General features: G+C 37.6%; 1 protein-coding gene across 1 annotated transcript in view; it reads left to right on the top strand.

The window, feature by feature from the left end:
* Positions 1–272: 272 nt before the first annotated feature.
* The window catches only part of st3gal4 (ST3 beta-galactoside alpha-2,3-sialyltransferase 4), a 67,508-nt gene continuing 54,715 nt past the window's right edge, over positions 273–13,065 (top strand). Inside the window, exon 1 of the mRNA XM_061972717.2 lies at positions 273–469. The gene's annotated coding sequence lies outside the window, so the exon portion shown is untranslated. The remainder of the gene's footprint in view (positions 470–13,065) is intronic.

Here is a 13,065-nt window from a genome sequence, read left to right as displayed (position 1 = left end):
TGAAACATTAGACAATTAGACACACTTTTTGCCAGTGCAGTAGTATTTCAACCACATTTTTTGTTAAGCTGTCTTTTTTTTTTGTTTTTTTTTGTCATTAGAGTCAAAAAATATGTGTTTGTTTATTTTGTTCCAAACCTGCAGTCTATTAAACCGGATGCATGTTTCGCCAATCAGGGCGCGTTCAGGAGCAGACGGACCCTCTGATTGGTGGTCGTCGCGCATGCGCCTTCCGTGGCTGATGGGACCGCCCCGTGAGCGAGGAGAAGGAGGAGGAGGAGGGCGAGGAGGAGGCTGACGGAGCTTACCCGCTATGTGGCTGCGGCAGGCGGACTCGGCGGCAGTCAGCCCAGCGGTTAGCCAGCCGGTGGCGGCTCCTCTTTTTGGGAATGATTTGAGCCACCGAGTCCCGGAAACGCGACCCGGACAAGAGTCCCTCTCGTCGGATTAATACTATTTTCTTGGTCGGGTGAGTACAGGCTAAAATGTTTCATTTAGCTAGTTATCCAATGTTTCCCCCATTAAAAGTCATTTCTGTCATTAGACATGTTGTACATACAGATGCTATCTGTAAGGGGGAGCCTAATATGTTCCCTGGACGTGTCTTAATTGCAAACAGATGTGTTGACTTGCAGTGATAGTGTTCTGGCTTAAAAGGCAAACCACGTTTTATTTGGTGAACTGTTATTTTTTGTCACTAACCAAAAAGCAAAGGTGAGTTGTCCATGTGCATTGTTTTGATTGTCACATGTTTTAATGTGACATGTGAGAGGATATCTGTCATCAACTGACATGTCCGTCACCGTATTTAAGTAAATAATGACTCCTATACACTCATATTGTGGCCACTTTATAATTTTATATTTATCACAATTTTTAATTTTTTTTAAAAAAATTTTTTAAATCACGTTACCCTGGATTTCCACTGAATGCGGAATGGCAGCTGAACGGCACCGCCACGGAACGGTGACGCCATCCGCACTCCGGCAATCCCCAGCACCGTTCTGTCGTGCATCAAAATAGCGCCAACTTCTTTGAGATCTCGCCAACCGCGTGTAATCATTTAATAAGGGGAGTTGTCATAAAGCGAACCACACACACACACACACACACACACACACACACACACACACACACACACACACACACACACACACACACACACACACACACACACACAACTCCCCTGCTTTCCTGTCTTCCGTATCAGCATTTGACACAGGCTCCCATATCAGAATCAGAATCATAAATACTTTATTAATCTCTGAGGGGAAATTAAGATTTTCAGCACAATCCCATTCAAGATCGGACAAACATCGCTGACGGGTCTGCCAACTTCCGGCGCCCCTTACAAAAAAAGGTGAGAAACAGGTAAACGCTGACTCATCTGACATCACATGGACAAAGATAAGACCTTCTGGAGGAAAGTTCTGTGGTCAGATGAAACAAAAATTGAGCTGTTTGGCCACAATACCCAGCAATATGTTTGGAGGACAAAAGGTGAGGCCTTTAATCACAAGAACACCAACCCTACCGTCAAGCATGGTGGTGGTAGTATTATGATCTGGGCCTGTTTTGCTGACAATGGAACTGGTGCTTTACAGAGTAAATGAGACAATGGAAAAAAAAAAGGATTACCTCCAAATTCTTCAGGACAACCTAAAATCATCAGCCCGGAGGTTGGGTCTTGGGCGCAGTTGGTTGTTCCAACAGGACAATGACCCCAAACACATGTCAAAAGTGGTAAAGGAATGGCTAAATCAGGCTAAAATGAAGGTTTTAGAATGGCCTTCCCAAAGTCCTGACTTAAACGTGTGGACAATGCTGAAGAAACAAGTCAATGTCAAAAAACCAACAAATTTAGCTGAACTGCACCAATTTTGTCAGGAGGAGTGGTCAAAAACTCAACCAGAAGCTTCCCAGAAGCTTGTGGATGGCTACCAAAAGTGCTTTATTGCAGTGAAACTTGCCAAGGGACATGTAACCAAATATTAACATTGCTGTATGTATACTTTTGACCCAGCAGATTTGGTCACATTTTCAGTAGACTCATAATAAATCCATAAAAGAACCAAGCTCACATGAATGTTTTTTGTGACCAACAAGTATGTGCTCCAATCACTCTATCACAAAAAAATAAGAGTTGTAGAAATTATTGGAAACTCAAGACAGCCATGACATTATGTTCTTCACAAGTGTATGTAAACTTTTGACCACAACTCTGTGTGTGTGTGTGTGTGTGTGTGTGTGTGTGTGTGTGTGTGTGTGTGTGTGTATATATATATATATATATATATATACACATATATATATATATATATATATATATATATATATATATATATGATTGGCAACACTAAATTGGCCCTAGTGTGTGAATGTGAGTGTGAATGTTGTCTGTCTATCTGTGTTGGCCCTGCGATGAGGTGGCGACTTGTCCAGGGTGTACCCCGCCTTCCGCCCGATTGTAGCTGAGATAGGCTCCAGCGCCCCCTGCGACCCCAAAGGGAATAAGCGGTAGAAAATGGATGGATGGATATATATATATATATATATATATATATATATATATATTAGGGCTGCAACTAACGATTAATTTGATAATCGATTAATCTGTCGATTATTACTTCGATTAATAATCGGATAAAAGAGACAAACTACATTTCTATCCTTTCCAGTATTTTATTGAAAAAAAACCAGGATACTGGCACCATGTTCTGGACATTGGGGGTGCAGCATACACCAATAATAACACAGAAATGTAACTCATCAGATCAGAACTGAATCAGATATTGTACACGTTTCTGTTGTGAATAATAAAGGCTTAATTTTAGGCTGCCTCTGAATAATAGCATGAAATATTCCAGCATCTTCATAACATATAGTTATACTAAAGCGTCACTCAAATCTAAATATATTGATATAGCTTTATCGGGCCCGGTACTTTGATTCATTATGAAACGAACCTGAGATATTTCTGTCCGTTACGTTTATTTTGAAATTGGTAACTGTGCGTTTTCTCTCTCAAAACGGAGTCAAATGTGCCGGAGACACATTATCAGCCCCGCATTGCAACAAAGGCATAACGTTAACGTCACTCACAAAAAAGCTGAACTCATGAATGCCTGTTGCCACTATGGACTTAAAAAGTTACGTACCGTGAGTTCCCTTCATCCATAGCTCCAACATGTTTCCTTTTCAGGTGCTCCTGAAGCAATGTTGTACTTCCGTGCTATTTTGCAGGAAACAGTCTTCTTTGAACTCTTTAAAGTAAAGTGTTCCCACACTTTTGACGACTTAGGTCGTACACTTTTCTCCATTGAAGCAATAACCTCAAGATGTTTTTGCGCTGAACTATCCGTACTGTTTTCCTGCGCCATTTTTTGAATGTTTCCAGCAAAGCAAACGGCGTCGTCACGTGAGCTGCACATGACACATCATTGGCTAGCTTACGTCACCTCATGAGACTTAGCCTCAGCGCCGCCCTGCGGCTGTTTTGTACTGTTTTTGTACTTATTTTGATTATTGTTTCTTTTTTATCGATTATCGCTTTCCGTCTGTGTTTTGTTTTGTTTATATTTGCCGGGTCAAATTATTAATGATTAATTATTGGTCGACTTCAAAGTAATGCACTTTCTGGTACAAATACTTAAAATTTGATTCGCCTAAAGTTTTATCTATCACAAATACTGCATTTCCGGTATGGCGAGCAATAAACCCAAGAAGCGAAGCTTCAATGAAAAGTGGCTTCAGGAGCCACTTTTCAGCAAATGGCTCACTTATGAAGATGGAAATATGTTTTGCACGCCATGTAAACCGGCTAAGAAAAAGAACACCTTTACGACCGGTTGCACTGATTTTCAAAGATCCAGCCTCACCAGGCACCATTACACCTTTCCTGCTTGTTTGCTCCAAGACCGTGGTCGAGGAGACGTTCCCTCCAGGGCCGATATATTGTCGTGGGTAACACCCTCCATTTTACCCGGCAGTGGGTCCCTACAGTCCCGCTCTTTGGTCGGAATGATGAGGCCGTCGATTTGTTACAACTAAAATGATAAATGATAAATGGGTTGTACTTGTATAGCGCTTTTCTACCTTCAAGGTACTCAAAGCGCTTTGACACTACTTCCACATTTACCCATTCACACACACATTCACACACTGATGGAGGGAGCTACCATGCAAGGCGCTAACCAGCAGCCATCAGGAGCAAGGGTGAAGTGTCTTGCTCAGGACACAACGGACATGACGAGGTTGGTACTGGGTGGGGATTGAACCAGGGACCCTTGGGTTGCGCACGGCCACTCTTCCACTGCGCCACGCCGTCCCAATTCTTCATTTATGTTTTCCACAAAGTCAAGCGGACATCCACCTTGCTATTAACACTCCTGAACATGCTAGCACTCCCTCTCCTAACTTGCCCATTCACTTTACACATGTCACTCACCCCACATACCGCCATTCTTAAAGGGGAACACACAGCTTATGGTCATCACAAAGCCAGAGATGAAATGCTAGAGGCATTGAGTGCCACTGTATTAAGTGACATTGAAACTAACCTGCCAAATTCTAAGTTTGTTGGCATTATTTGCCATGAAAGTGTAGATGTGGCGGTTTTTAAACGACTGATGATCTAGGTGAGAATAATCAATTAAATTTGTCACATGCTTGACCAAAGCAAAAAACATTTTACACTTTTATACAGAAATAAATACACCTACAACTTCCATCCATCCATCTATTTTGTACCGCTTGTCCCTTACAGGGTCACGGGGGTTACTGGAGCCTATCTCAGCTGCATTTGGGCGGCAGGCGGGGTCACCAACAACTAGAGATGACCGATAATATCGGCCTGCCGTTATTATCGGCCGATAAATGCGTTAAAATGTAATATCGTAAATGATCGGTATCGGTTTTTTTTATCGGTATCGGTTTTTTTTTATTTTATTTTTTTTATTAAATCAGCATAAAAAACACAAGATACACTTACAATTAGTGCACCAACCCAAAAAACCTCCCTCATTCACACTCATTCACACAAAAGGGTTGTTTCTTTCTGTTATTAATATTTTGGTTCCTACATTATATATCAATATAGATCAATACAGTCTGCAAGGGATACAGTCCGTAAGCACACATTATTGTGCGTGCTGCTGGTCCACTAGTAGTACTAACATTTTACAGTTAATTTTACTAATTTTCATTAATTACTAGTTTCTATGTAACTGTTTTTATATTGTTTTACTTTCTTTTTTATTCAAGAAAATGTTTTTAATTTATTTATCTTATTTTATTTTATTAATTAAAAAAAAGTACCTTATCTTCACCATACCTGGTTGTCCAAATCAGGCATAATAATGTGTTAATTCCACGACTGTATATATCGGTTGATATCGGTATCGGTAATTAAAGAGTTGGACAATATTGGATATCGGCAAAAAGCCATTATTGGACATCCCTACCAACAACTTATTAAATGAAAATATACTGGCAGCGGTAAAGTTTAGATCCATGAAGGATAGAAGAAAGTGAATGAATGTTTATAACTGAATAAATGCACATATGCATAACATTTGTTTTTCTTTTGTATTCTTTTTTAAATGAATTAAGGTTTATGACAACTTTTTTCCAAAACACAATGTAGAATGTGAGATATAACAGGATAATGCATACATTTATCATTTGTTTTCAAAACGGTTACAAAAAAGTGTGACCCCAAACATTTACTGTGGGACCCCATTTTTATGACTTGATGGGGTCCCTAGGACCTCATTTTGAAAATTTCTTACGCCAACACTGTATATATACTGTATATATGTGCATACATGAAACAGGAAACATTAATGTTTATTTTAATCGCCAATGCATGTTATAAGGGCCAAGGACAAACTTTATCTCCTTTTTCTTCAGCGGCAAGGCAGTGCTGTAATGTCCATCCACGAGTCTAACTGATTGTGAGGCCATATCAAGGAATTGATGGTTGTCCACAGACATGTCCTGTCTGTCATCACGCTTGCACTCTGGGAAGTCGCTCCGAAATTGCTGATTCCAGAGTTCAACTGATATATGATTTACTGGGACTTGTATCCGTCCGTGTGTTGTACTGTGACTGATACCCTCTCTGAGAGGTCCATTGATTGTCCAGCCAAGCTGTGGACTGTCTTTTACACTGGCGATGACCTGCCAGGGTTCAGCAGCCTTGGCTGCAACTACCAACTATAGTCAACTTGTCATAGACTATTCTAACGATTAGTTGCCTAGTCGGATTATAAAGCAAACACATATTCAGTGGCTCTAATTTAGCCATCAACTTTTAAGGAAAATCAGAAGTGTGAGCACTAGAACTGGATGTAGTGTGCACAAATGGGGCCAATTATTTTTAATGTATTTTTAGTTTTGTACTTGCCTTAATCCTTTTGTGTGTGTTTTACACTTTTCTCAACTTAAAAAAAAACAAACCCAAACTAGGGACAAAGGTTGCAACTTAGCCTGTGGCTAGAAGTCTTATGTACTTTGACATCGGTTACCTGTGGGTAGCAATGTTTAATTGTACTGTCTCTGTCAAATAAATACATAACTAAATGAATTAAAAAAAATCAGATTGAGATATTTTTAGGCATGTGCTTACACACAACACTATGTTTAATGTGTTTATAAATATGTATTCTGTAACCAAGCTGCTCAAAATTTAAATAACTATTAAATGTGTGTCCATTTAAAAAAAAAAAAAGACAGGAAAATTAAAAGATAAAACAAGTACATGTTTTAATGTAAAAAAAGAACAGTTAAAATAGCAGCAATAACGAGAAACAATAAAAACAACAAAACTAACTTGCTAAAAAAAAACAAGCATTGATGTGTTTAAAAATCTGCACTCTGGTATATTATTGATCATTGATTAACTCTTGGCATTTTTAGCACTCTAATAGACTCTGAATATAATTGTATCGTTGATTAACATTTTATCAATGTAATATATTTTATGTTTAATCTTATTAGGCATTGGTGCCTAATGTTTATTGTGTGTGTGTGTGTGTGTGTGTGTGAGTGTGTGTGTGCGATTGACGTTTGTTATTATACGTAGCTGATGGACTTTGGCTAAACTGATAGTGAAATCAATTGTTCACACAACTTCTAACAATCTTACCGAGTTGAGACCACGTCCTCCAGGTGTCCGACATTCCATCCATTCATCCATCCATTTTCTACCGCTTAGAACTGGATGTAGTGTGCACAAATGGGGCCAATTATTTTTAATGTATTTTTAGTTTTGTACTTGCCTTAATCCTTTTGTGTGTGTTTTACACTTTTCTCAACTTAAAAAAAAACAAACCCAAACTAGGGACAAAGGTTGCAACTTAGCCTGTGGCTAGAAGTCTTATGTACTTTGACATCGGTTACCTGTGGGTAGCAATGTTTAATTGTACTGTCTCTGTCAAATAAATACATAACTAAATGAATTAAAAAAAATCAGATTGAGATATTTTTAGGCATGTGCTTACACACAACACTATGTTTAATGTGTTTATAAATATGTATTCTGTAACCAAGCTGCTCAAAATTTAAATAACTATTAAATGTGTGTCCATTTAAAAAAAAAAAAAGACAGGAAAATTAAAAGATAAAACAAGTACATGTTTTAATGTAAAAAAAGAACAGTTAAAATAGCAGCAATAACGAGAAACAATAAAAACAACAAAACTAACTTGCTAAAAAAAAACAAGCATTGATGTGTTTAAAAATCTGCACTCTGGTATATTATTGATCATTGATTAACTCTTGGCATTTTTAGCACTCTAATAGACTCTGAATATAATTGTATCGTTGATTAACATTTTATCAATGTAATATATTTTATGTTTAATCTTATTAGGCATTGGTGCCTAATGTTTATTGTGTGTGTGTGTGTGTGTGTGTGTGTGTGTGTGTGTGTGTGTGTGTGTGTGCGATTGACGTTTGTTATTGTACGTAGCTGATGGACTTTGGCTAAACTGATAGTGAAATCAATTGTTCACACAACTTCTAACAATCTTACCGAGTTGAGACCACGTCCTCCAGGTGTCCGACATTCCATCCATTCATCCATCCATTTTCTACCGCTTAGAACTGGATGTAGTGTGCACAAATGGGGCCAATTATTTTTAATGTATTTTTAGTTTTGTACTTGCCTTAATCCTTTTGTGTGTGTTTTACACTTTTCTCAACTTAAAAAAAAACAAACCCAAACTAGGGACAAAGGTTGCAACTTAGCCTGTGGCTAGAAGTCTTATGTACTTTGACATCGGTTACCTGTGGGTAGCAATGTTTAATTGTACTGTCTCTGTCAAATAAATACATAACTAAATGAATTAAAAAAAATCAGATTGAGATATTTTTAGGCATGTGCTTACACACAACACTATGTTTAATGTGTTTATAAATATGTATTCTGTAACCAAGCTGCTCAAAATTTAAATAACTATTAAATGTGTGTCCATTTAAAAAAAAAAAAAGACAGGAAAATTAAAAGATAAAACAAGTACATGTTTTAATGTAAAAAAAGAACAGTTAAAATAGCAGCAATAACGAGAAACAATAAAAACAACAAAACTAACTTGCTAAAAAAAAACAAGCATTGATGTGTTTAAAAATCTGCACTCTGGTATATTATTGATCATTGATTAACTCTTGGCATTTTTAGCACTCTAATAGACTCTGAATATAATTGTATCGTTGATTAACATTTTATCAATGTAATATATTTTATGTTTAATCTTATTAGGCATTGGTGACTAATGTTTATTGTGTGTGTGTGTGTGTGTGTGTGTGTGTGTGTGTGTGTGTGTGTGTGTGTGCGATTGACGTTTGTTATTGTACGTAGCTGATGGACTTTGGCTAAACTGATAGTGAAATCAATTGTTCACACAACTTCTAACAATCTTACCGAGTTGAGACCACGTCCTCCAGGTGTCCGACATTCCATCCATTCATCCATCCATTTTCTACCGCTTATTCCCTTCGGGGGGGGCGCTGGAGCCTATCTCAGCTACAATCGGGCGGAAGGCGGGATACACAGATAGACAGACAACATTCACACTCACATTCACACACTAGGGCCAATTTAGTGTTGCCAATCAACCTATCCCCAGGTGCATGTCTTTGGAGGTGGGAGGAAGCCGGAGTACCCAAAGGGAACCCACGCAGTCACGGGGAGAACATGCAAACTCCACACAGAAAGATCCCGAGGCCGGGATTGAACCCACGACTGCTCAGGACCTTCGTATTGTGAGGCAGACGCACTAACCCCTCTGCCAACGTGCTGCCCTGTGTCCGACATTCCTCCGCTTTAAATGCTACCGTATCACAGATATAGTGTCATAAAAACAAGATCTGCTTTGCAAAATGAGCAAGGTATTCATATTTTTCACAAGAATAGGAAGGAATATTCCCAAACTGTACACGTTTTCACCCGCGATGTTGATGCGAGTGGCGGTGCTGACTCAAGTCCTCCAGAAAAAGACTAGCGATGACGTCACAACTATGTCGACAAATTAATTTGTCGGCGGCAAATGTTGTTGACAATGTTGACGACTCGTTGCACCTCTATTCCCAATGAGCAGCCTGATCTCTGCATGTATACCTTCTGTAGATTCACCTCCTTAAGGTGTGACCACTTGTGAACATCCACCTGTAAAGGAATGTTACTCTTTGTTGCAGGGATAGTCTTTTGGGAGAATGTACCTGGAAGCCAGAGAAAATTGTTGCAATCCATGCTGCTCACTTCTAAGCCAGGCACGATGTGACTGTTAATGCTAACAATCATTTTCCCCCCCATCGTCGTCAATCAAATGTTTGTCTTCCATCCGATGAGGTTGACCTCTTTCATCAGTTCCTCAGTACAGAAGCAGGCTGTACGCCCAGGGTCAAGAAAAGCACAAGTTGCTGTTACCCTTTGGTTCTTGTTGCTTTTTACTTGTACTGGAACTATAGTTTAAATGTGTTCATTGTTCTCAGTCAAGGTCGTAGTACGTGTGCCGACAAACCCATGAACACTCGGTCTTCTTGTCTCTTTTCATGATCATCTGACTCCCCTTTTTTCTGTTCTTGCTTATTTGTTTAATTATGTTTGACCTTCAAGCGGAACAGTTTAGGACAGGGTTCGGCAACCCAAAATGTTGAAAGAGCCATATTGGACCAAAAATACTAAAAACAAATCTGTCTGGAGCCGCAAAAAAATTAAAGCCTTCTATAAGTGATATAATGAGGTCAACACATGATATACGTGTCTTTATTAGCTATATTAGCCTACTATCGAAGTCAAGGAAATTAAATTAGCTCAAATATACCTACAAACGAGGCATAATGATGCAATATGTACATGCAGCTAGCCTAAATAGCATGTTAGCATCGATTAGCTTGCCAAATATGCCTGATTAGCACTCCAAACAAGTCAATAACATCAACAAAGTTCACCTTTGTGCATTCGCACACAGCATGAAAAGTTTGGTGGACAAAATGAGACAAAGAATGAGTGGCATAAAATATGTGGGATTTCTAACAATTAGGGAGGTTTGTGTCATGTTGTCCTCCTACAGAAACCATATTAAAGCAAAAAAATATTTTCCCCCATCTTTTTTTATTTTCATACATTTTTGAAAAAGCTCCAGGGAGCCACTAGGGCGGCGCTAAAGAGCCGCAAGTGGCTCTAGAGCCGCCGGGTTGCAGACCCCTGGTTTAGGACGTGACTGAGCGCTCACTTGGCACGACACTTTCTCCTTACACGATTTACTCAAGTCACCTGGTTTGAACCAAAGGCTAATAATTTCAAGATATTTGCAGTGAAAACCAATTCTTGAACCAATAGAGTTCCGCTATGAATTGTTGAAGCTAATAAATGCATTAAAGAAGTGCAGCCATCGGATAGCATAGCCAATGCAGCATCTCTAAAATTAAAGCGACATTCCAAAGCATCCTCCATGTTTTCTTCACGTTTATCATCTTCTGCTTCATCTACCACCGGAGCAGGAGGGGATAGAAAGAAGACAGAGGGGAGAATTGTGGGGACAGGACAGAGAGAGACAACAACAACAACTAAAAAATACACCAGTAGATACAATATATACAAATATATATCTAATACTTATAAAAAAACAAAATAATAAAGTAGATATTAACACAATGTTGACAAAAAACATTACACTACAATTGAAACAGTAATAACATTGATAATGAATAATAATATTTACCTCTATTATCACATTCTACCATTTCAAATGTAACAATATATACATTTAATTAATAATTGGATTATAAGAGAAAGGAGATAAAAGGAATAAAGACAATGAAATAAAAAAAAGGGACAGAATCTATTATCTTATACATTATGACAAAATGAGCTCAAGCTTAGTGTGCTGTGTTTTTGGGGATATGTATTTGGATGAGTGTAATTAAGTTATCCTGTATGTATAAAAATGTGTGTTTGTAAATGTGTGTACGTTCACAAGGTATGGATGTTTATTTGTCAGCCAGTATGTGTGGAAGCTAAAGTGCGGCTTCCAGCCACCCAGAAAGCCTCACCATCCAACATTCGTGTTCATGGATCCTGCAGTTATTACTGTATCTTGGAATGACGCATATCAGTTGAATCTCTGTGAAATAAGCTTTCCATTGACGTATAACACAAACAAGTAGGGGTGGCATAAAACCCCAGTTTCAACATGAAAATATTTAGTGTGCTTAGGTTTAGGGTTCACATTTTTAAAGTGTTTGCGTTTTTTTTGTTTTTGCCATTTTTGACAAGTTATTGCAAAATCGATTTTGTCTGAGTTATCTTTCCACAAAACAAATACCAGATATTGAATCTGCTGAAGTTGACCTTTGTTTCTACATACAAATAACAAATGACCTCGTATGTCACATTTTTTTTTTTTTTTAATTCAAAGTTTTTCATTGTCATTCTCCATATGATACATACAGTGCATGAAAGTATGTTTCCCATACTCCACACATTTAGTGTAACATTGAGAGTGCAAGTGACAAGTGCAATGACAAAGCAATTGTGATATAATATACATAAGTAATGACAAATGAAATGTATATGAATTATTATATTAATAAACAACATTGGAATAGTTTTTAAATGTTTTAAAAATTAGATTTACGTTTTTCCCCCTACTTTGAATACAAATGAACGACATAATTAAAAACACGTTTTCTTTTTATCGGATCAAAAACTAGTAGTTTTAAATGACACTGCACACATTGCATCTTACTCCTAGAATAATTCTAATTTGAATAATGTTTTTTTTTTTTAGACTAGATGTAAATTGTACTTTTTTTGGAATAATATTCAAATATTCAAATTTAAGAACTTCTCTTGGGAAGCCTGAATAGAAAATACTTCTGTTAACAAAAATGTAGCATTGCACATTGCATGCAAATAAACAATCTCCAACATTGAGATTAATAAAGTGCAAACTTCTGTCTTGAATAACATACTTCTGTAAAGAAAAATGTGGTATTTGACATTGTGTCCAAATAAATATTGAAGTAAAACATTGAGAGGACTATAGTTTGTTTCAGTAAGTAGATAAAGTAAACACAGCCTTTTTCATTCAATCCAATCCAATCCACTTTATTTGTATAGGACATTTAAACAACAGAAATGTTTCCAAAGTGCTGCACAACAATATTAAAAACTAGAGATGTCCGATAATATCAGCCTGCCGATATTATCGACCGATAAATGTGTTAAAATGTAATATCGGAAATTATCGGTATCTGTTTTTTCTTATCAGTATCGTTGTTTTTAAAAAAAATAAAAAATAAATAAAATTAAATCAACATAAACACAAGATACACTTACAATTAGTGCACCAACCCAAAAAACCTTCCTCCCCCATTTACACTCATTCACACTCATTCACACAAAAGGATTGTTTCTTTCTGTTATTGATATTCTGGTTCCTACATTATATGTCAATATACATCAATACAGTCTGCAAGGGATACAATCCGTAACGTAAGCACACATGATAGTTCGTGCTGCTGGTCCACTAATAGTACTAACCTTTAACAGTTAATTTT

The sequence above is a fragment of the Nerophis lumbriciformis genome, linkage group LG17 (genome assembly GCF_033978685.3).
Source record: "Nerophis lumbriciformis linkage group LG17, RoL_Nlum_v2.1, whole genome shotgun sequence".
Taxonomy (NCBI): Eukaryota; Metazoa; Chordata; class Actinopteri; order Syngnathiformes; family Syngnathidae; genus Nerophis; species Nerophis lumbriciformis.
Note: the sequence above shows the minus strand (reverse complement) of the source record. Positions and strands in the feature narration are given on the sequence as shown.